Source organism: Herpailurus yagouaroundi, unplaced genomic scaffold, assembly GCF_014898765.1.
Source record: "Herpailurus yagouaroundi ecotype Mexico unplaced genomic scaffold, PumYag 208, whole genome shotgun sequence".
NCBI classification, from domain to species: Eukaryota; Metazoa; Chordata; class Mammalia; order Carnivora; family Felidae; genus Herpailurus; species Herpailurus yagouaroundi.
The window spans coordinates 7,674,796-7,697,256 of NW_024412439.1; the positions used below are offsets into that span (position 1 = coordinate 7,674,796).

Here is a 22,461-nt window from a genome sequence, read left to right on the forward strand (position 1 = left end):
TATCTCAAGCCCTCCAAACACATATCGTGCTCTCCGCCCTCTGTCAGTTCAGTGGGATCTCGGGAGAACAAAGATATAAGCACACAAACACATGTGATCAGTCTGCATTATTTTATCGAAAGACCATTGCTTATTATTTTAGTAAAAAAAAAAAAAAGTAAGAGTAATAAAAATACCTATACTCTTTCATCCAGGAATCCTGCTTAATGCAAGTGAGTAAAAGGAATAAAAAAGAAGCCAAAATGATCAATATTACCATAGTACAAAATTGGTAGCAGTTTAAAGTCCAGGAGTCTGTGATTAGTATTTTTTTTTTTTTTTTGAGAGAGAGAGAGAGAGAGTGAAAGCAGGGGAGGGGGCAGAGGGAGGGGGGAGAATCTTTTTTTTTTTAATATGAAATTTATTGGGGCGCCTGGGTGGCGCAGTCGGTTAAGTGTCCGACTGCAGCCAGGTCATGATCTCGCGGTCCGCGAGTTCGAGCCCCGCATCGGGCTCTGGGCTGATGGCTCAGAGCCTGGAGCCTGTTTCCGATTCTGTCTCCCTCTCTCTCTGCCCCTCCCCCGTTCATGCTCTGTCTCTCTCTGTCCCAAAAATAAATAAACATTGAAAAAAAATTAAAAAAAAAATAATAATATGAAATTTATTGTCAAATCGGTTTCCATACAACACCCAGTGCTCATCCCAACAGGTGCCCTCCTCAATGCCCATCACCCACCCTGCAGAATCTTTTTTTTTTTAATTTTTAAAAATGTTTATTCACTTTTGAGAGAGAGAGAGACAGAGCATGAGCAAGGGAGGGGCAGAGAGAGAGGGAGACACAGAATCTGAAGCAGGCTCCAGGCTCTGAGCTGTCAGCACAGGGCCCGACGCGGGGCTTGAACACACAAACTGTGAGATCGTGACCTGAAGCTTAACCAACTAAGCCACCCAGGTGTCCCTCTGAGAGGGAGAGAATTTTAAGGAGGCTCCAAGCCCAGTGTGGAGTCTGACACAGGGCTGGATCTTGCGACCGTGAGATCATGACCTGAGCTGAAATCAAGAGTCAGACCCTTCACCGACTGAGCCCCCCAGACGCCCCCGTGATTAGTAAAGTACAGTGAATGCATATGAGATAGCATTGGGTAACTTAAAAAAAAAATTAGGTCATAAATAAGACCAAGACAAAACTCAAGAAAATTCTTATGTTATAATATTAAATCCAAAGACCAGTTACAACTGTGTGAAAAGGTAAGAAGCACAGGGAAAAAAGATCGCGAGTAAAGACAAATTATAGAAATCATATTGGGGCAGTGACATTTCATGTGATGTGTTTTCTCTAATGTTGTCATATTGGCTTTGCAATTAAAAAGAAAAAAGTATTCGGGGCGCCGGGGTGGCTCAGTCGGTTGGGCGTCCGACTTCAGCTCAGGTCACGATCTCACGGTTCGTGGGTTCGAGCCCCACGTCGGGCTCTGTGCTGACGGCTCGGAGCCTGGAGCCTGCTTCCGATTCTGCGTCTCCCTCTCTCTCTGCCCCTCCCCTGCTCACACTCCGTCTCAAAAATAAACATTAAACATTTTAAATAAAAAATAAACTTAGAAAAAAGTCTACTTGTCATCTCCCTGCTTAAAACCTTCCAGTGATTTCTACTGTCCTCAGGCCTCTTTTTCAATGGCCTATGAGGTCCTATATGAGCTGGCCTCTGCCTGACCGTCTGACTTGCTGTCTACTCTTCCCTTGATCACGAAGTTTCCGTGACACTGGCCTGCTTCCTGGTTGCAGATGATACCAAACTTCTTTCTTTCTTGCGGCTTCCCCCCCAACCCCTCACCCCTACTATTCCTTCTTCTCCCCACCCCCCCAACCCCGGGGCTATTATCAGACTGGTCGCTTCTCATTTTTCAGATTTCGATTCAAACTCACCTTCCCACAATCATCCTATCTAAACTCATGCCTCCAAGACACTCTGTTTCCTGTTATGTCCTCTTCCTATTTTATTTTTTTTTTATGATACTTATCGCTAATTGAAATTACGTTCGTGTTCAGGCGTTCTGTCTCCTTGCTCGGGAACCTCAGATCAAAACCCCTGATCTTTCTAGCTGCTGAATCCCTGGAGCTTAATACAGTGCCGAGTTAAAAAAGGAAAAAAAAAAAAAAAAACCTTAAAAAATAAAAAAAATAAAAAAAAAGAAAAAAGGGAGCGCCTGGGTGGCTCAGTCGGTTCAGCATCCGACTTCGGCTCAGGTCATGATCTCACGGTCCATGAGTCCGAGCCCCCGTCGGGCTCTGTGCTGACAGCTCAGAGCCTGGAGCTGCTTCGGATTCTGGGTCTCCCTCTCTCTCTGCCCCTCCCCTGCTCATGCTCTGTCTCTCCCTCAAAAATAAACAAACATTAAAAAAGAAAAAGTATGGGGGCGCCTCCCCCACTCACTCTCTGTCTCTCATGCTGCTCTGCCTTGACAGCACCTTCCCGTCTGCAGGCGGCTGGTGCGCGTGAGAGACGCAGCCCGGCAGACAGTGTGGGTTTGTGCCTGTGAGTTCGTTGTGTCAAAACACATCGTACTTCGCGCGTTTATGCCTCCTCGCACCGAGACACACGCAGGTCCTTCCTGTGCGGCTTGCTCCAAGCCTTTGTTGTGGTTGTTTTCTGTATGTGGAGTTTCGCAGACCCGGAGAGCACCAAAGCGCTGCTCTGAGCGCGCGCTGAAGGGAAGACTGTTCTTGTGCCCAGTCCAGAGTCTGCCGTCCATCACACCGACGAAGTACCCAGGGACCGGATCCCACCGTGGCCAGGCACGTGAGACGCAGCGACAGACTGCAGGCCAGCACGCCAGGCCTATCTACCCCGCTCGGGAACCACGTGGCTCAGACCTGAGCCCCTTAAGGCGAAGCGAAAGGGGTGCAACATTTTCTAATCCCGCCTCCTGCATTCCCCAGGAAGCTGTCAGCCAGCTTCTGCTTGACCCCTGCAATCAGGAATCCAGGTGGGTTAAGTGACTTGCCCGAGGTCAACGTCACGCAGCTGGAAAGCCAGAATGAGGGGACTCAGTTCCAGGCTGTTGGACTCCGGAGACCATGATTGCACTTGCACTGTTCTGCCCATAGAGTAAAGGCCCACCCGTAACACCTGCGCGTCCGGCTTCTGGAGCCGGAAGGAACATGAGGGCTTGCGCTCCCCCCACCCACCCGCCCCGCCCTTACCTTCCAATGGGTAACCTTGGTCAACCTTTGGACGTCTAGTAATAATTTTAAATGCACCACCATTTTTTTTCCATGCAATTACAAAGGGAAGTATTTTACATCAACAATATTGTTTCGTATCACAATGTGAGATACTGATGACAATCTTGCATTTAGCCAGCAGTGCCCGGTTCACTGATGGCTCAGTCCAGTTCTTCCTTCTAGCTCTCTCTCTTTTTATTTTATTTTTTCCTGTGCACCTGATTTCTCCCAAATTGGAAAGCTCTAAATCTCAGTGGTGGGTCATTATGAGTGGCAGTGGCAAGCACCTGCTTGTTTTTAAGAGAATTGGGTGGACCCAAAAGATTTCTCACTGAAAACTATTCCCACATCGTGCCATCAAGACAGCAAAGTTCAAACTAGAAGGTTGGGTGTCTCAACTCCGGAGACGATGGTCAAGAGCTCCTAATCTATGCTTTGACTGGACCCAGTGATCCGTATTGGTTTACAATTGTGGCAGCCTTTGTACATGATTTTATTTAAAAAAAAAATTTTTTTTAATGTTTTTATTTTTGAGACAGAGAGACAGAGCATGAGCGGGGGAGGGGCAGAGAGAGAGACAAACAGACAGAATCCGAAGCAGATCCCAGGCTCTGAGCTGTCAGCACAGAGCCCGACGCGGGGCTCGAACTCACGGACCGTGAGATCGTGACCCAAGCTGAAGTCGGACGCCTAACCGACTGAGCCACCCAGGCGCCCCCGTGATTTTAAATAATATGCCCCCAAGTCACCTCTTGACAAGTGAAAAGAAAAATCAGCAAGTTATGGAAAAGAAAGCTTTCAACAGTGGAGCTGTTTGTCCCAAGTTAGGTCTCCTTGGAAAATCCCGATGTTTGATTTTTCATCCTTAAAATTAGGATATTTTATCCCTAAGGTGATAGATATTTCAAGCTATACCCAAGACACTTCATAAATCATCGAGAAACACCACCGGAGGCAAACCTCTTGAAGTTTCCAAAGTATACCAACTTTCCATTAGTCAATTTCTCTTGGTGTATTTGTTTGTTTATTGAGTAATTGTTGAAAAAGTCCAATGGTTCTACATGACTTAAAGCAAAACAAAACAACGAAACGAAACGAAAAAAAGAACTATGCTTTACCTACCCCTCAACATCTCTGATCCCCATTTTCTAGAGACAACGTCGTTCAGTTCCTTTCATTCTCCTTCCCCTCCCTCCCGCCCCCGTCCACACCTGCTGTATTACCTCTACCTTTCTAAGTAACATGCTTTCGGTCTTTGATTTTTTCTTTTTAGTTTTTAAATATTGTCTCTTGAACTACCACTGCAGATGATGAGAATTTAGCTCTCCGATGCCAGGCTCCCTGTCTCTATAGACACAGAGATTACCTCTCCTTCCAAATGTAGATTTATCTTGCTTTGGTTAGACACATTTACTACCTACCATATTTTTACTATATGACTGTTAGTCACAGTTGAGCAAGATGGTCCTTTCTTGGTATCGTGTTACTTTTTTTCTGAGCCTCGTTTGCCTCATTTTGCAAGTATCCATAGCCAGTTCATTCCCGAGTTCTCTACCAATCGTGCGCATCCTCTCGGGGTACATTTCAACACGTTAGTAACTGGCATGCTTGATCCCAGCCTCCTCCAGAGCCTTCCCCCGCTCTCCTGCTCCAACCTGAACTGGTCGTTCTCTGTCCCAAAAGCCCCTGGGAACTCTATTTACCATCATCCAAAGGGCTGCCTTTATCTTTCACCTGTATCGGATCCCCTGCTTTCCAGGATCGTGTTTTTTGTTTCTCTCCCTCTTCATCTGCTTCTTTGTTTCTACAGGATTCATCTTCTAGTAACTCCCTGAGAAAGTGGGCCAGGGGGCACAGGAGACAGAACGTGTCAGACATTTCACATCTAAGATGCGCACATGCTACACTAACACTTCATCAATAATCTGGCTAGCTACAGAAACTAAGCGGCAATTTTCTCTCAGAATTTTGAAGGCACTGATTGGGTTGCCATCCAGCCCCCAGGTTAGTTGAATAGTCACAGTGTTAGTCTGATTCCTGATACTTTGTATATGACTTCTCACTCCCCTCCTCCTCCCCCTCCTCCCTGTCCTCCTCCTCCTCTCTCCCTCCCTCCCATCCTCTCTCCTTCTCTCTCTCCCTCTCCCTCTCCCTCTTTCTCCTTCTCTCTTTGTAAAGATACAAGACAGATACTTGGCTTGCCTTTTCAGTCTGGAAAGTCATACACCTCCGCTATGTGGAATTCTATTGATATATTTCTTCAAAAACATTTTCCACCCATTTTCTCAGTCCTCTCCTATTCTCGGCTGACCCCACCAAACTGGTCCCCTATGTATTTTGTTTCTTTTAGCTTTCTCCTCTATTTGTGAGGGAGTCTTTCAACATCATCTTCCAAATTTTATATTGAATTTTTCATCTTCTATCATATTTTTAACTCCCCAAAGCTTTTCGTTTCTCGTAAAATATTCCTTTTTTATAGCAGCCTGTTTCTGTTTCACAGTGCAATATTTTCTCTTATGTCTCTGTGGAGATACATAAAAGGATTTTTTAGGCTTTTCTTCACCTGCCGGTGTTGCTGTTGTCCCTCCTCTGAGATTTTTCTTTTCTGCTCTATCATGTCTCTCATGATACAGGTTTTCCTCGGGGCTTGGTGATCTCCGTAGCGAGGCACCTGCCAGAGTTAATAGGAACCCGTGTGTGCCTGAGTAGAGCTTTTGACTAAGGCATTCTGGTTAAGGTTGTTTTGATGAGAGATTCCCTTTACCATCAGTTTTGGTATATCCTTCCTCCCGGTTATTTCATGTTTTCATGTTCCTGAGGAATGATCTTGCTATCTCCTCCCTGCAGGTGTAGCCTGTGGGACGGCCTTCCACAAGCCCAAGAGAAGAAGGAAGCTGAGTGGTCTCATCATTCAATACACAGGGGACCTTCTCCCCTCCAATTTTTCAGTATCCATCATTATAATATACAGAATAGTTTCACCACTCTAAAAATATCACCTATCCAACACTGTACCCCTAATCCCTCACAAATATGATCTGTTTACTCTCTCATAGTTCTGCCCCTTTCAGAAGGCCATCTTTCACTTAACAGTATGCATTTAGAGGGGCACCTGGGTGGCTCAGTCGGTTAAGTGTCCGACTTCGGCTCAGGTCATGATCTCGCGGTCTGTGAGTTCGAGCCCCGCGTCGGGCTCTGTACTGATGGAGCCTGTTTCAGATTCTGTGTCTCACTCTCTCTCTGACCCTCCCCCATTCATGCTGGCTCTCTGTCTCAAAAATAAATAAACGTTAAAAAAATAAAAATTAAAAAAATTAAAAAACAAACAAAAAAAACCCCAAAACAATATGCATTTAGATTCATCTTTGTTTTTGCGAATCTTGATAGCTCATTTCTTTTTTCCCCCCAGGCTTATTGAGGTATAATTGACAAATAAAAATTGTAAAATTGTATATATTTAAGATAGGCAACGTGATGTTTTGATATATGTATACATTGTGAAATAATTGCAACGATCAAGCTAATTAACATATCCAACACCTACAGGGTTAGCATTTTTTTCTTTCTTTCCTTTTTTTTTTTTTTCTTTGTTGTGAAAACACTTAAGATCTATCCTCTTAGGGGCACCTGGGTGGCTCAGTCAGTTGAGCCTCCGACTTCAGCTCAGGTCATGATCTCACCGTTGGTGAGTTCAAGCCCCGCGTGAGGCTCTGTGCTGACAGCTCGGAGCCTGGAGCCTGCTTCGGATTCTGTGTCTCCCTGTCTCTCTCTGTCCCTCCCCTGCTCGCATGCTCTCTCTCTCTCTCTCTCTGTCTGTCTCTCACTCTCTGTCTCTCACAAATAAATAAACATTAAAAACAAAGTTAAAAAAAAGATCTATCCTCTTAGCAAGTTTTAAGTATACAGCACAGTATCGTTAGCTACACTCCTATTGTTGTACGTTAGATCTCCGAAATTAGTTCATCTTGTGTAGCTGAAACTTTGTGCCCTGGATCCATTTCCCCCTCCCCCTGGCCCCTGGCAACCACCATTCTCTTCTCTGCTTCTAGGCATTCGATTATTTTAGATTACACATGTAAATGAGAACATTTCGACACTGTTGTCTTTCTGTGTCTGGCTTATTTCACAGAGCATAATGCCCGTGTTATTGCAAATGGCAAGATTTCCTTCTGCGTTAAGGATGAATAATAGTCCACTGTATATGTGTACATTTTCCTTATCCATTCATTCATCAATGGACATTTAAGTGGTTTGCATATCTTGGCTATGATGAGTAATGCTGCAATAAACATGGGAGTGTAGACATCTGTTTGAGATCATGGTTTTGTTTCCTTTGGGTACACACCTAGAAGGATCATAAGGCAGTCTATTTTTTAATTTTTTGAGGGACCTTATACACAAACAAATTGGATGACCTAGAAGAAATGTACAAAGACCTAAAAACACACAACCTATCCAAATGGAATCAAGAAGAAATAGAAAGCCGGAACAAACCAGTAACAAATAAGGTGATTGAATCAGTAATCAGAAACTTCTCGACAAAGAAAAGCCCGGTGCCATATGGATTCACAGGTAAGTTCTATCAGACATTCAGTGAATAATCAATACCAATCCTTCCTAAACTCTTCAAGAAGTAGAAGAGGGACCACTTTCAAATCATTTTATGAGACCATCATCACCCTGATAATAAGGTCAGACAAAGAAACCAGCAGAAAATAAAACGGTAAGCAATTTCCTCCATGAAAATTTCAAATCAGTTGGATACATACTGACAATAGAATGGCTGGATCATATGGTAAGATTGTGTTTTAATTCTTCTAAAGTGACTGTATCATTTTTCATTTCCACCAGCATTGAATGAGAATTCCTACTGCCCCACAGCCTCCCCAGTTAATTGATATGGTCAGGTTCCTGGATTTTAGTCAGGAATCCCGGATTGCACAGATCTTCCCGGATTTACAACGGGACAACACCCTGACAAATCCATCACGTGTTGAAAATATCAATCATTAAGTAGAAAATGCATTTACTACACCTAACGTATCAAACACCATAGCTTACCTTAGCCTACCTTAAACATGCTTAGAATACTTATATTAGCCTAGGGTTGGGCAAAATCATCTAACACAAAGCCTATTTTATAATATAATGTTGAGGGGAGCCCGGGTGGCTCAGTCAGTTAAGCATCTGACTCCTAATTTAGGCTCAGGTCATGATCTCATGGTTCATGAGTTTGAGCCCCACGTTGGGCTCTGTGCTGACAGTGTGGACCTTGCTTGGAGTTCTCTTTCCTTCTCTGTCCGCCCCCCTCCACCTCTCTCTCTCTCTCTAAATAAATAAACATTTTAAAAGTTTTGCAATACGATGTTGAATATCTGATGTAATCTATGGAATACTGTGCTGACGGTGAGATACAGAATGGTCGTGTGGGTACAGAATGGTTTTAAGTATATCGAGTGTTAGCCCTTTATGATTGCAGGGTTGATGGGGGGGTCGGCTGCTCACTGTTGCTACCCAGGATCGTGAGCGGGTCCCCTACAGCATGTTGCTAACCTAAGAAAAAAATCAAAATTCAAAATTCAAAGTACAATTTCCACTGAATGTGTATCACTTCCACACTATGGTAGAGTTAAAGCAAAAAAGTAAGTCAAACTATAGTAAGTTGGGGACCTTCTGTATGGTTGGTATCTTATTATTGCTTAAATTTGCAAATCCCAGGGCACCTGGGTGGCTCAGTTGGTTGCGTGGTCCAGCTCTTGACTTCTTCTCAGGTCATGGTCCCAGGGTCGTGGGATCGAGCCCTACGTTGAGCCTGTTTGAGATGCTCTCTCTCACCCTCTGCCCCTCTCCCCTACTTGCACATGCTCTCTCTCTAAAATAAAAAACAAAGCAAAATTTATTTTTTTATTTTTAAATATTTATTTATAATTGCGAGAGGAGAGAGAGAGAGAGAGAGAGAGCAGGGGAGAGACCAAGAGATAGAGAGACACAGAATCTGAGGCAGGCTCCAGGCTCCGGGCTGTCAGCACAGAGCTCGATGTGGGACTGGAACCCACGAACCATGAGATCATGACCTGAGCCGAAGTCGGACGCTCAACCGACTGAGCCACCCAGGCGCCCCAAGAAAACAAAACTTAAAAAAAAAATTGCCATTCCCTAATGACTAATGATGTTGAGTATCTTTTCATTTGTTTATTTGCTATTTACATATCTTTTTTTGGGTGAAATGTTCAGATGTTTTTTTTCCATTTTTAAAATTGGGGGGGCGCCTGGGTGGCACAGTCGGTTAAGCATCCGACTTCAGCCAGGTCACGATCTCGCGGTCCATGAGTTCGAGCCCCGCGTCAGGCTCTGGGCTGATGGCTCAGAGCCTGGAGCCTGTTTCCGATTCTGTGTCTCCCTCTCTCTCTGCCCCTCCCCCGCTCATGCTCTGTCTCTCTCTGTCCCAAAAATAAATAAACGTTGAAAAAAAAATTTAAAAAAAAATTGGGTTGCTGGTTTTCTTATTGTTGAATTTTAAGGGTTCTTTTTATATTGTGGATATAAGTCCTTTATCAGACACGTGCTTCGAGAACGTTTCATTATGTGGCTAGCCTTTTCATTTCTGTTACCAATGTCTTTCCCAGAGTAACAGTTTCCACTGTAATAAAGTCTAACTTAATCGTCTCTTTCTTGGATTGTGCTTTTGGTGTTGTATCTAAAAACTCATCGCCAGCCAAAGGTCATCTAGACTTTCTCATAGGTTTTCTTCTAGATGTTTTACACTTTTCCATTTTGTATTTAGGTCTATGATACATTTTGAGTTAATTTTACTAAAAGGTGTAAGATCTATGTCTAGGTCTCCCCCCTCCCAGCACCCCGCGCGGGCGGCTTTTTTTTTTTTTTTTTTAACATATGAGCATTCAGTTGTGCCAGCCAGCATCATTTGTTGAAAAAAACTATCCTTGGGGCGCCTGGGTGGCTCAGTCGGTTAGGAGTCTGACTTCGGCTCTGGTCATGATCCCATGGTTCGCGGGTCCGAGCCCCGCGTCGGGCTCTGTGCTGATGGCTCGGAGCCTGGAGCCTGCTTCGGATTCCGTGTCTCCCTCTCACTCTGCCCCTCCCCCACTCACACTCTGTCTCTCTCTCTCTCTCTCTCTCTCTCAAAAATAAATATTTAAAAAAGAAAAACTATCCTTTCTCCGTTGAATTGGCTTTGCACCTTTGTTAAAATCTAGTTGACTGTGTGAATCTATTTCCGGCTTCTCCCTTCTCTTTTGCTGATTGATGTGCCCATACTTTGCCAATACCACACTGTCCTGAAAACAGTAACTTTATATTGAGTCTTGGAACCAGTTAGTGTGAATCTTCCAACTCTGTTGTTCTTCGATAGTGTGTCCATTTTTCTAGCTCCTTTGCTTTCCCATATAAATTTTATTGTATTTTAAAACATGTTTTACTTATTGAGAGAGAGAGAGTAAGGATGAGAAGGAGAGGGGCAGAAAGAGAGGGGGACAGAAGATCTGTAGCGGGATCCGTGATGACGGCAGCGAGCCTGACGCGGGGCTTGAACTCACGAACCACAAGATCATGACCTGAGCCAAAGTCGGTCACTCAACCGGCTGAGCCACCCAGGCACCCCTGCCATATACATTTTGCATTAAGTTTGTCCATATCTATAAATAGTTGACTGGGATTCTGGTTGCCTTTAACTTATTGCCTTTAATCCGCAGATTAAGTTGGTTTGGAAAACTGACATCTTTATAATTTTGACTCTTCTGATCCATGAACATGAAATATCTTTCCATTTATTGAGTTTTTTAAAAATTTCTTTCACCAGTGTTTTATACAGCATACACAGCCCATACATACTTCATTAGAAATATGCCCAAATACTTAATTTTTTGGTGTGCTTATAGACAGTATTGATTCTAAATTTTAATTTCTGATTGTCCATTGCTGGTATATAGGAAAGTAATCAACTTTTATACATTGACTATGTATCCTGTGACCTTGCTATACATGCTTAGAAGTTCTATCAGAGTTTTGGTACATTATTTAAGTTGTTCTACACAGATTATAATGTCATCTGCAAATACAGACAATTTTATTTCTTCCTAACCCACAAACTTTCAATCTCTTCTTCTTATCTTATTGTACTAGGTAGAATTTCCAAGACAACACTGAACAGGAGTTGAAAGAGGACATTTTTTCCTTATTCCCTATTTCAGAGAAAAGCATTCAGTTTTTCACCATTAATTATTACGTTAGCTATTGTTAGGTTAAGGAAATTTCCTTCTGTTACTTGTTGTTGGTTTTTTTTTTGAGAGTTTTTGTCACAAATAGGTGTTGAATTTTGTCAAAAGTTTTTTCTGCATTAATTCATATGATCACATAGTTTTGATTTTTCCATCTATTAATAGGATAAATCACATTAATTTCTTTACAAGTGTTAAACTGGCTTTGCATCCCTGGATGAGCCCTACTTGGTCACCATCAAGTATCCTTTTTTATATGCTGCTGGATTTGATTTGCTATTAAAAAAAATTTTTTTTTAATGCTTATTTCGTTTTGAGAGACAGAGACAGAGTGCAAGTGGGGGAGGGGCAGGGAAAGAGGGAGACCCAGAATCTGAAGCAGGCTCCAGGCTCCCAGCTGTCAGCACAGAGCCCGACACGGGGCTCGAACCTGTGAACCGTGAGGTCATGATCTGAGCTCAAGTCGGACGCCCAACCTGCTGGGCCACCCAGGTGCCTCATTGATTTGCTAAATTTTTAATGGATTTTGTATCTATGTTTATGAGAGTTTCTTGTAATGTCTTTATCTGGTTTGGGTATTAGCCTAATACTGCTCTCACAGAATGAGTTGAGAAGTGTTCCTCCGTCTACTTGTATTTTCTGGAAGAGATTGTGGGAAATTGGTGCTACCTCTTCTTTAAATACTTTATAGAATTCTCCAACAAAACCATCTGGTCCTGGTGTTTTCTTTTTGTGGAAGCTTTTTAAGGATTGGTTCTATTTCTTTAACAGATACAGGAATGTTCCTATTGTCTATTGCTTCTTGAGTGAGCTTTTGTAGCTTGTATCCTTCAAGGAACCGATCAGTTTCATTTAAGTATCAAATGCCTGGTCCTGTACATGCTCTTCCTGTTCTGTTACTAACTTTCTTAATGTCCATGTGATCAGTCACGTTGATTCCTCTTTCATTTCTGGTATAGTTAACGTGGGTCTCCTTACTATGTATCTTTTTTAGGTTAGCCTGCTGGAGATTTATCTATTTATTTGTCTTCTCAAAACAAAAACACTTTTGGTTTTACTGATTTTCTCTATTGTTCCTCTGTTTTCAACAAGTCAACATAAAACAGATATTCTAGGATCTCCTATGAAGCAAACTAAATTGTTGGTGTGGTTTTGAGCATTTGGTGGAGAGTAAGAAGGCAACTTTACTTTATCTTGAAGATAGGAACAGTCTCCTTTGAGGAACATTAAACCCTTGAAGAAATTAACATAATTTTAAAATGCTACTTAATGGGGCGCCTGGGTGGCTTAGTTGGTTAAGCATCTGACTTCAGCTCAGGTCATGATCTCGCGGTTTGTGAGTTTGAGCCCTGCGTTGGGCTCTGTGCTGACAGCTCGGAGCCTGGAGCCTGCTTCGGATTCTGTCTGTCTCTCTCTGACCCTCCTCTGCTCATGCTCCGTCTCTCTCTGTCTCTCAATGATAAATAAACATTAAAAAAATTTTAATGCTATTTGATTCTTCAATTAAAGATATTATATTTATAAAGTCATAAAAGTATAACTGTAATTTCAAAAGGAAATAAATTATAATAAAATTATATTATTTTTATACATAAGTATTTTGTGGTTTTTTTAAAGAAAATGTATTTTTGATGTGGGGAAATATACATAATGTAAAATGCATCATTTTAACCATTTGCAGTGGCACCGAGTACATCCACACTGTTAGAAAACTCCATACCCACTAAATAATAACTATTCTATTCTTTCTTCTCCCCAGTCCCTGGAAACCACCATTCAACTTTCTTGTCTCCATGAATTTGCTACTCTAGATACCTCATGTAAGTGGAATCATACAATATTTATCCTTTTGAGATGGGGCTATTTCATCTAACATAATGTCTTCAAACTGGAGGGTATTACACTAAGTGAAATAAGTCAGTCAGAGAAAGACAGCTATCGTACGTTTTCACTCATATGTGGAACTTGAGAAACTTAACAGAAGACGATGGGGGAAGGGAAGGGGAGAAATAGTTACAGACAGAGAGGGAGGGAGGCAAACCCTAAGAGACTCTTAAATACAGAGAACAAACTGAGGGTTGATGGGTATGGGGAAAATGGGTGATGGGCACTGAGGTGGGCACTTGTTGGGATGAGCACTGGGTGTTGTATGTAAGCGATGAATCACGGGAATCTACCCCCAAAACCAAGAACACGCTGGACACACTGCATGTTAGCCAACTTGATAATAAATTATATTAAAAACAAACAAACAGGCAAATAAATAAATAAAACCATTCTAAGAAAAACAACAACAACAAAAACCATAATGTCTTCAAGGTTCATCCATATTGTGGCATATGTCAGAGTTTCCTTCCTTTTTAAGGCTGAATAATATTCCTCTGTATACCTATCCATCTATTGATAGACACTGGAGTTGGCTATCGTGAATAAGACTTCCATGAATATGGTTTACGAGCATCTTTTCAAGTATGCTTTCCGTCCTTTGGAGTATACATCCAGAAGAACTGCTAGACCATTTTTGCAATCCTATGTTAAGCTTTCTGAAGAACCACTATACCCTTTTCCACAGTGGCTATACCACTCTACATTCCCACTAGCAATAAACAAGAGTCCCAGTTTCACCACATCCTACCGATCCTTTCCTACTTTGTTGATAATAGCCACCCTAATGGGTGGAGTGTGGGGTCTTGTGGCTTTGACTTGAATTTCCCTAACGATTCGTGATGTTGAACAGCTGTTTCTATGCTTCTTGGTCACTGGTTTATCTTCTTTGGAGAAATGTCTATGCAAATGTCTTTTGCCATTATTTAAACAAATTTTTTTTAGTGTTAATTTATATTTGAGAGAGAGAGAGAGAGACTGCAAACAGGGGAGGGGAAGAGAGAGAGAGAGAGAGAGAGAGAGAGAGAGAGAATCCAAAGCAGGCTCCAGGCTCTGAGCTGTCAGCACAGAGCCCGACACAGGGCTCGAACTCATGAACTGTGAGATCATGACCTGAGCTGAAGTTGGCCCCCAGGTGCCCCTATGTCTAAAATGTTTTTACGCAAACAAAAGACAAAAACAAAGGCTCACGCTGTTTCCGATTCCAGAGAGAACTGGTTTGAATCCTGGCTCTTTTTACAAGCTGTGTAATGCTTAACAAATTACTGAACGCCTCCTAATATTGGTTTTCTCTTCTGTAAAATGGGGTGACCACAGAAGGTACTACATAGGAATGTTATAGGATATTGAAACGACAGGATACACTTAAAGCTCTCAGCTTATTGCCTTGTTCTGGAATAAGTACACCCTGGTGCCATTATAAAGAGGAATAACCTGTTTAAATATGCTTTATACAGTCTCCATGATTTTTTTTTTAATTTTTTTTTCAACGTTTATTTATTTTTGGGACAGAGAGAGACAGAGCATGAACGGGGGAGGGGCAGAGAGAGAGGGAGACACAGAATCGGAAACAGGCTCCAGGCTCCGAGCCATCAGCCCAGAGCCTGACACGGGGCTCGAACTCCCGGACCGCGAGATCGTGACCTGGCTGAAGTCGGACGCTTAACCGACTGCGCCACCCAGGCGCCCCAGTCTCCGTGATTTTTAATAAACAATTTTATCCTACCTTGGGTCTGATTGGTGTCAGCCCTTAATGGAAACCCCACACAGATGCACCCTAGCTGCTTGTCAGATAACTCGGTTGTCCAAATCCCATCACAATCCTGTTTATGAGAACAGATATTTATGGAGGATTTGCCTGAAGGACATGTTATTCATCTATTCTCTGGAAATGATAAATTTTACCCTTGGATCAAATAACACCATCTGAGAGCTGCATATCGGAATGGCATCATTGTGACTCTTGTCAAATTTACTTGACAGGATTGAACGTCACTGTTGTGAGCCTGGCTTGCACTGAGGGATGCTGTCAGAAGCAGCCGGGCAAACTTTACTCTTGTATTTGTTGCTGGGCTGGAGTCCAGGATGTTCTTGTCTGGATCAAAGAGTGTTTCCTTTATGAAGACCCGAGGGAAGAATTTTTCTTAGCTCAGCAAGATGAGAAAGCTTTAAACAACGGGTCTGTCTCTATCTTGTGGACGATCTGGATCTTTTAACAGTGCGTATCTCCCTGCTTACTTTAGCTTCCAGGAAACCTACAACCCCATCAGTGGCCCATCTTGGGTGCCTCTATGAAATAATGTGGCAGGGGCGCCTGGGTGGCGCAGTCGGTTGAGCGTCCGACTTCAGCTCAGGTCACGATCTCGCGGTCCGGGAGTTCGAGCCCCGCGTCAGGCTCTGGGCTGATGGCTCGGAGCCTGGAGCCTGTTTCCGATTCTGTGTCTCCCTCTCTCTCTGCCCCTCCCCAGTTCATGCTCTGTCTCTCTCTGTCCCAAAAATAAATAAAAACGTTGGAAAAAAAAAAAAAACAAAAAACAATGTGGCAATGAGAGGTAGGTAAATTTGCCCTTGGATTGTTTTTTCACCCACGTTATTTCTTTGTCCCAACACTTTCCATGATTTATTTTCCATATATTTTTGGAAGCTGCCTCTTGTTTATGACACAAGATAAGAAGAGAGAAAATGGAAAAATGAGGCTAGCATAAAGGAAAGTGGAGTATCGATAGGGGATAAATCAAGTAGGCAAAACTCTTATTACTTTCACATTTCCCTGGGCACCTGGCATTGAACTTCACAGCTAGTACATGGTTAGGGAATGTTTGTTAAGGAAAGAAAAACAAAGATAAGATCTATCAGGCCATTCCTTGTCCTGCTTGTGCACAGATGTAAGGTTGGGTTAGACGTAGGGGAGGCTTGATGAGTCCCTGAGAGGCCAAAGAGAATACTTTGATGCCTTCTGAGTGGTATCTGACATTTCCTGAAGCAACGCCCTAGCCACTTTTCAAGGCTCACTCCAATGCGTCCACCTTACGAAAACATCCCCTGTTGTAAGCAAATACCTCTCTCTCCTGGGAACGCTCTCAGAAACTACTGTCTCTGAGTACCCATTTCAAATGTGCTTAAAATAAAAATAAAAATAAAAATTTTTATGATAACTTATGAGATACAGATATAAAGATGCTAGATAAGGAAGGAGGGGAAGAAAGAAAGAAAAAGAAAGATTAGTTCAATAAATATTTTTAAACAGGTAAATGAAAATCCATTGTATCGATTTTTTTTTTTTTTTTTTTACAAACTTGCATTAAAACTCTGTTCCCATGAGCAGTATGGATGGCTTCTCAAATGGGTTATAAGTAAGGAAAAGAAGCCAGACTGAAAAAGCTAAACTTTTGACTCCATTTACATAACTCTCTAGCAAAAGCCAAATTACACAGGGAGAAGAAGGGCTGGGAGACAGGAACGGGCACAGTGGCACGTGGGGGTAATGGAACTCTGTGTCTCATGATTGTGTCGTGTTGGTCACGTGACTCTATAGCTTTGTCCAAACACTCGGAATCCTGCCCTCAAAAGCGTGGATCCCAGGGTCACCTGGGTGGCTCAGTTAAGCCTCCAACTTGGGCTCAGGTCATGATCTCACGGTTCGTGGGTTCGAGCCCCGCGTCGGGTTCTGTGTTGACAGCTCAGAGCCTGGAGCCTGCTTCCGATTCTGGGTCTCCCTCTCTCTCTGCCCCTCCCTCCCTCATGGTCTGTCTCTCTCAAAAACAAGTAAACATTAAAAAAAAAAAAAAGAATTATTAAAGGCACACATGACAACTGACACTGTGTGTGCTATTCAGAGTGACAAGGGGGGCCATACCGTGGAATTGGATGAGATGGGTAGAGGGGAGCCCAGCAGAGTTCTTTTGAACAAGAGGTTAATCATCTGAAGGCCGCAGGAAACAGAGGTATTGACTAAGTGGGGAGGATGAGGACATCCCGGGCAGAGGCCTGTGCTCAAACACTGGAGCGGGAAAAAAAAGTACAGAGCTCTGGCCGAAAGGAAGACCACCAGTGTTTTAGGGAATAGGGTGACTCAAGTGCAGGCAGGGGAGTGGGGCAGGGGCCAGATCACACAGAGCCCCATAGGACACTCAGAGGATTAAAAAAAATTTTTTTTAATGTTTCTTTATTTTTGAGAGAGAGAGAGAGAGACAGAGACAGAGAGAGACAGGGGAAGGGCCAGAGACAGAGGGAAACACAGAATGCGAAGCAGCCACCAGGCTCCGAGCTGTCAGCACAGAGCCGGATGTGGGGCTCGAACCCACGGACCGTGAGATCATGACCCGAGCCGAAGTCGGACGCTTAACTGACTGAGCCACTCAGGCGCCCCCAGAGGCTTTTAAGTATATCCTGAGAACTCTGGAAAGCCGTGAAATCAAGGTAAAATCATCACGAATACTCCAGGCTAACCTCCATGACAAAACTTCAAGGGAGGGGGGAGAAGAAAAGCTCCAGAATATTCTCTAAAATGAAATAAAATGAAAAAACTGAAGCAACTTGAGCTTCCACGGCATTTTATGGCTACCATATGGGTATCTCATTTGTCACCCTGGGTCAATATGGTATTTACCTGTGTCCTTTTTGCTGGACCAAGTGCTTCCGGCAATTAGCAACATCTTATAAATTATTATGCCTTCAGGATCTGAAGCTTAGTTAAGTGTTCAATAAATATCTGTTGAGTTGAAATAAATTAAACAAAATCTCTAGGTATGCAAATACATAGCATTCCAAAGCCAAGTCCAGATACTAATTCCCCGGTACGTCCAAAAGTACTAAGAGATGCAAAGTTACAGGTGCATCTGCCGAAGCATAAAATAACCTTTTTTTTTTTTTTTGGAGCTGTCATGAATATATGCTGATCAGAATTACTCAGAATCTTCTGTCATGGTTCCAGAAACGTGGGGAAAAACAAAAGACAACACAGAGATAAAAATTACAGGTTACCAAGAATTATTTTTGGAGTTTTTTCAAAGCCAAGACAGACAACACAGCCAGAAGATGAGAACAGGCAGCTCGTGATAACATTTCTCTTCAGTGGATCAGGAAAGAGTCACAGAAGGTAATGACAGCCCAAGAGCAGAGAATGAATGAAGCCAAAAACTTCTGAAATAGGGAAAGGTGTGCAAAGCAATGACTAACTTTTACAGAGGTCCCTCAGGCTCGGCAATAGCAGGACGCAAGACGGGAAAGGCGTAACAGCGGGAAGAAACTACTGGCAAGGGGATTGTTACAGGTGGAACTGTGTCCCCCCAAATTCGCATTTTGAATCCCGACGCTTAGTACCTTCAGATGTAACCTTATATGGAGATACGGTCTTAACAGAGGTAGTCAAGTTAGAGTGAGTTCATCAGAGTGGTCCCTAATCCACTCTGATTGGGGTCCCTTAAAAGGGGGAAATTTAGGCGCAGGGGTACCCATAGAGGGAAAATGCCATGTGAAGAGACAGAAGATGGCCATCTTCATGCCAAGGAGAGAGGCGCGGAGCAGAGCTTCCCCTGGACCCCTCGGAAGGAACCAACCCTACCAACACCTTGATCCTGAACTTCCAGCCTCCAAAACTGTGAGAAGATGCATTTCTGTTGTTCGTGCCCCTAGTCGGCAGTCCTAGGTTGCGGCAGCCCTAGCAAAGTAATACAGAAATTAACCTGAAAAGTCCTCATTTACTGGAGGATTCTAACATTAAAGGGCGAACAAGTAGTTGAATGAGTAGACCAAGGAGATAAAAGAGGTCTCCTCGGGCTCATATTTACACGAAGCAGGCTTTTCTATTATATTTACCAGAAACGACACGAGGTTGGAGTCTGGAATGGGTATATATAAAGCCGTGGCAATGAATGACCAAAATAGGTCTTAACACGTGCCAGGCACAGCATCATGTGTTTTACAGGAGTCATTTGACTTGATCCTTACAACCACCCTGTGAGGAGGTTGAATTATTTTCGAGATGAAAATACTGAGTCTCAGGGAAGTTTGGTTTTCTCACCCAAGGTCAGACAGCAGTAAGAGTTGGGAAAGAGCTCCTCCTGTCTCTGGCAGGGTAAGGAGGAGAGCGATCGCTGTGAATGCACCGAGACCCTTCTCCATCACGGGGCCTATTCTCCAGAGGGAAAGACACATCCCACTCAGGGGAAGGGCATATCTCTAGCTCCAGACCCTGTAGTTTTCTTCTGTCACCTAAGAAGTAAAAATACAAGCTATGACAAACTTGTAAAGGTCACAACCCAGGACGCAGACCCACTGAACACTGAGATTGGATCCTCAGATTTTAGAATGCTTCCCTCTCTGATTTTTTATCACCACATCAACAGGCCTCCAATATAACAACATTTGACAGCTAAAAGGGCTGCAAGGTACAGACTCTATTTAAGGAGGAGTTCTTAGTGGGGGCGCCTGGGTGGCTCAGTCGGTGAAGCATCTGACTCTCGATTTCGGCTCAGGTCATGATCTCATGGTTCGTGGGTTCGAGCCCTGTGTCAGGCTCTGTGCTAAGAGCATGGAGCCTGCTTGGGATTCTCTCTCTCCCTCTCTCTCTCTCTGCCCCTCCTCTGCCCACACACACACTCTCTCTCTCTCAAAAATAAATAAATAAACTTTTTTTTTTTTTAAAAGAGGAAGTCTTAGGGAAGCGCAAAGATAAAGGAGGTGACAAAAACAAGTGCACGAGAGGAATGGAAAGCTTCTGGCACTTGTAACCACAAGCCACCTCCTAGCCAGGTTAACATAAAACCTCCCTCCAAAGCCTTATTTACTCAGGCCCTCTTACCAGGTTTATCGTCTCTGCTTCACAGCTACAAAGGATAACGAAAGCTACAAGACGTCTACACGGTCTGACAATATGAGACAAGCATGAGAACCAGACCCAGGTATGACACAGATTGTGGAATTATCACCTAGGGAATTTAAAAATACCTGTGATTCATATGTTAGAGGATTTAATGGAAAAAATTAACAACACGCGAGAGCAGATGTAATGTAATCAAGAGAGGCGCAATGTTCAGAAAGAATAAAAAAGCAAATGCTAGAAATCAAAAAACTTTATAGCAGAAACGTAAAACGTCTTTGATAGGCTCGTCAGTAAAATTCTTTCCTCTGATATCACCGAGGAAAGAATCACCGACCTGAAGAGAGGTCAAGAGAAACTTCCCAAACTAAAATGCAAAGGGAAGAAAGGATGAAACCAACAACAACAACAACAACAACAACACAGCATGTTCAAGAACAGTGGGACAATTTTAAAGGTGTAACATGCATGCAATTGGAATTCTAGAAGGCAAAGAAAGGACAGAGCAGAAGACATATTTGAAATAATAATAACTGAGAACTTGTCAAAATTAATGGCAGACACCAACCCACACATCCAAGAAGCTCTGAGAACACAGCAAAAAGGATACCAAGAAATCTACACCTAGGCATATTGTGTTCCAACTTCAGAAAATCAAAAGCAAAGAGAAAAATTTTGAAGCATCCGTATCTACATGAAAAAAGGAAGAGCTTTGGAGAAGGAGTAATTGAAGGTGAAATAAAGTGTTATGTTTTTTCTGATGCTTAATTTATCAACATGATAACTGTTTAAAGTAACAACAGTATATATACTGGGGTATTTAGGACATATGGATATGCGGATTGAATGACAGTAATACCACAAGGGATAGGAAGGAGGAATTGGGATTATTCTGTTATAAGGTGGTTGTACTAAATGCCAAATTGTATAATGTTATTTGAAGGTGGACTTAGGTTACTTAAATATATATATTGCAAACTCTAGGGCGACCACGATTTTTTTTTATTAAGTATAATTGGTATTCCATGAGACAAAATGGAATCATACAAAATGCTCTATTACAATCAGAGAAGGCAAAAAAAAGAAAATTTCTTAAGAGGGGAAAAAGTGTAAAAATAATTATGTACCACAATCTCGTGGGATTTATTGCAGGTATGAATGCTCGTGTAACATTTGAAAATCAATCAGTATAATGCAGCACATCAACAAAGGAAGAAAAAAAAATCACAAAATATCAACTCATTCAGAAAATATTCTGACGAAATCCAACACCTATTTATGATAAAAACTCCCAAAAAACTAAGAATATAGAGAAACTAACTTGACCAAAATAGTCTATTAAAAGTGCACAGCAAACACCATAATGGTGAGAAACTATCCAGATACTTCTCTTTTAAGATACATACAAAGCAAGGATGTCCCTTCTCACCATTCCTATTCAACATCATACTGAAAGTGCTAGCCAGTGTGTGGGGTGAGGGGAAAGATAAGGAAAGGAAACAAACGGGGTGCCTGGGTCGTTCAGTTGGTTAAGCGTCCAACTTCAGCTCAGGTCATGATCTCACGGTTCGTGGGTTCAGGCCCCGTGTCGGGCTCTGTGCTGACAGCTTGGAGCCTGGAACCTGCTTCCGATTCTGTGCCTCCCTCTCTCTCTGCCCCTCCCCTGCTGGTGCTCTGAGTCTCTCCCTTTCTCAAAAATAAATAAACATTAAAAAATTTTAAAGAAAAGGAAATAAAGAGTGTGCAAAATGGGAGCGAAGAACTAAAACTGCCTTTGTTCAGAGGCGATATGATTGTCTACGTGAAAAATCCCAAAGAGTCAGCATATATTCTGAAACTAATAAGCAACTACAGCAAGGTCACAGGATAAAATGCTAACACACAAAAGTCAATTGCTTTCCTATATAACAGCAATGAACAACTGGAGTTTGAAACTAGAATTATAATACTATTTACAATAGCACTGCAAAAAACCAAGGAAAATATTAGGTATGAGTCTAAGAAAATGTACAAGAAGTACATGTGGAAACAACAAAACTGATGAAAGAAATCAAGGATCTAAATAAATGAAGAGGTGTTCCATGTTCATGGATTGAAGACTCAATTTTATTAAGATGTCAAATGCTTCCCCACTTGATTTATGGATTCAGTGCAATCCCAATCCAACTCCCTGAGTTTATGTCCACCGTTGTAGTATTGGGCTATGCTCTCATTTGGGAAGGAAGACACATTCAGGTGTTTCAAGATCAAAAAGGAGGATTAAGATTTATTGCTAAACACCACCCACGATAGTAATTAATTTACACATTAGAGCTATCA

The 22,461-nt window shown here is 42.6% G+C and overlaps 1 long non-coding RNA gene across 1 annotated transcript in view; it reads left to right on the forward strand.

Annotated features, from left to right (window-relative positions):
• The window catches only part of LOC121015899 (uncharacterized), a 30,617-nt gene extending 8,387 nt beyond the window's left edge, over positions 1 to 22,230 (forward strand). Inside the window, exons 2-5 of the long non-coding RNA XR_005784035.1 lie at positions 7,588 to 7,773; positions 13,198 to 13,258; positions 18,201 to 18,420; positions 21,927 to 22,230. This is a non-coding gene — a long non-coding RNA (uncharacterized LOC121015899). The remainder of the gene's footprint in view (positions 1 to 7,587; positions 7,774 to 13,197; positions 13,259 to 18,200; positions 18,421 to 21,926) is intronic.
• Positions 22,231 to 22,461: the final 231 nt, after the last annotated feature.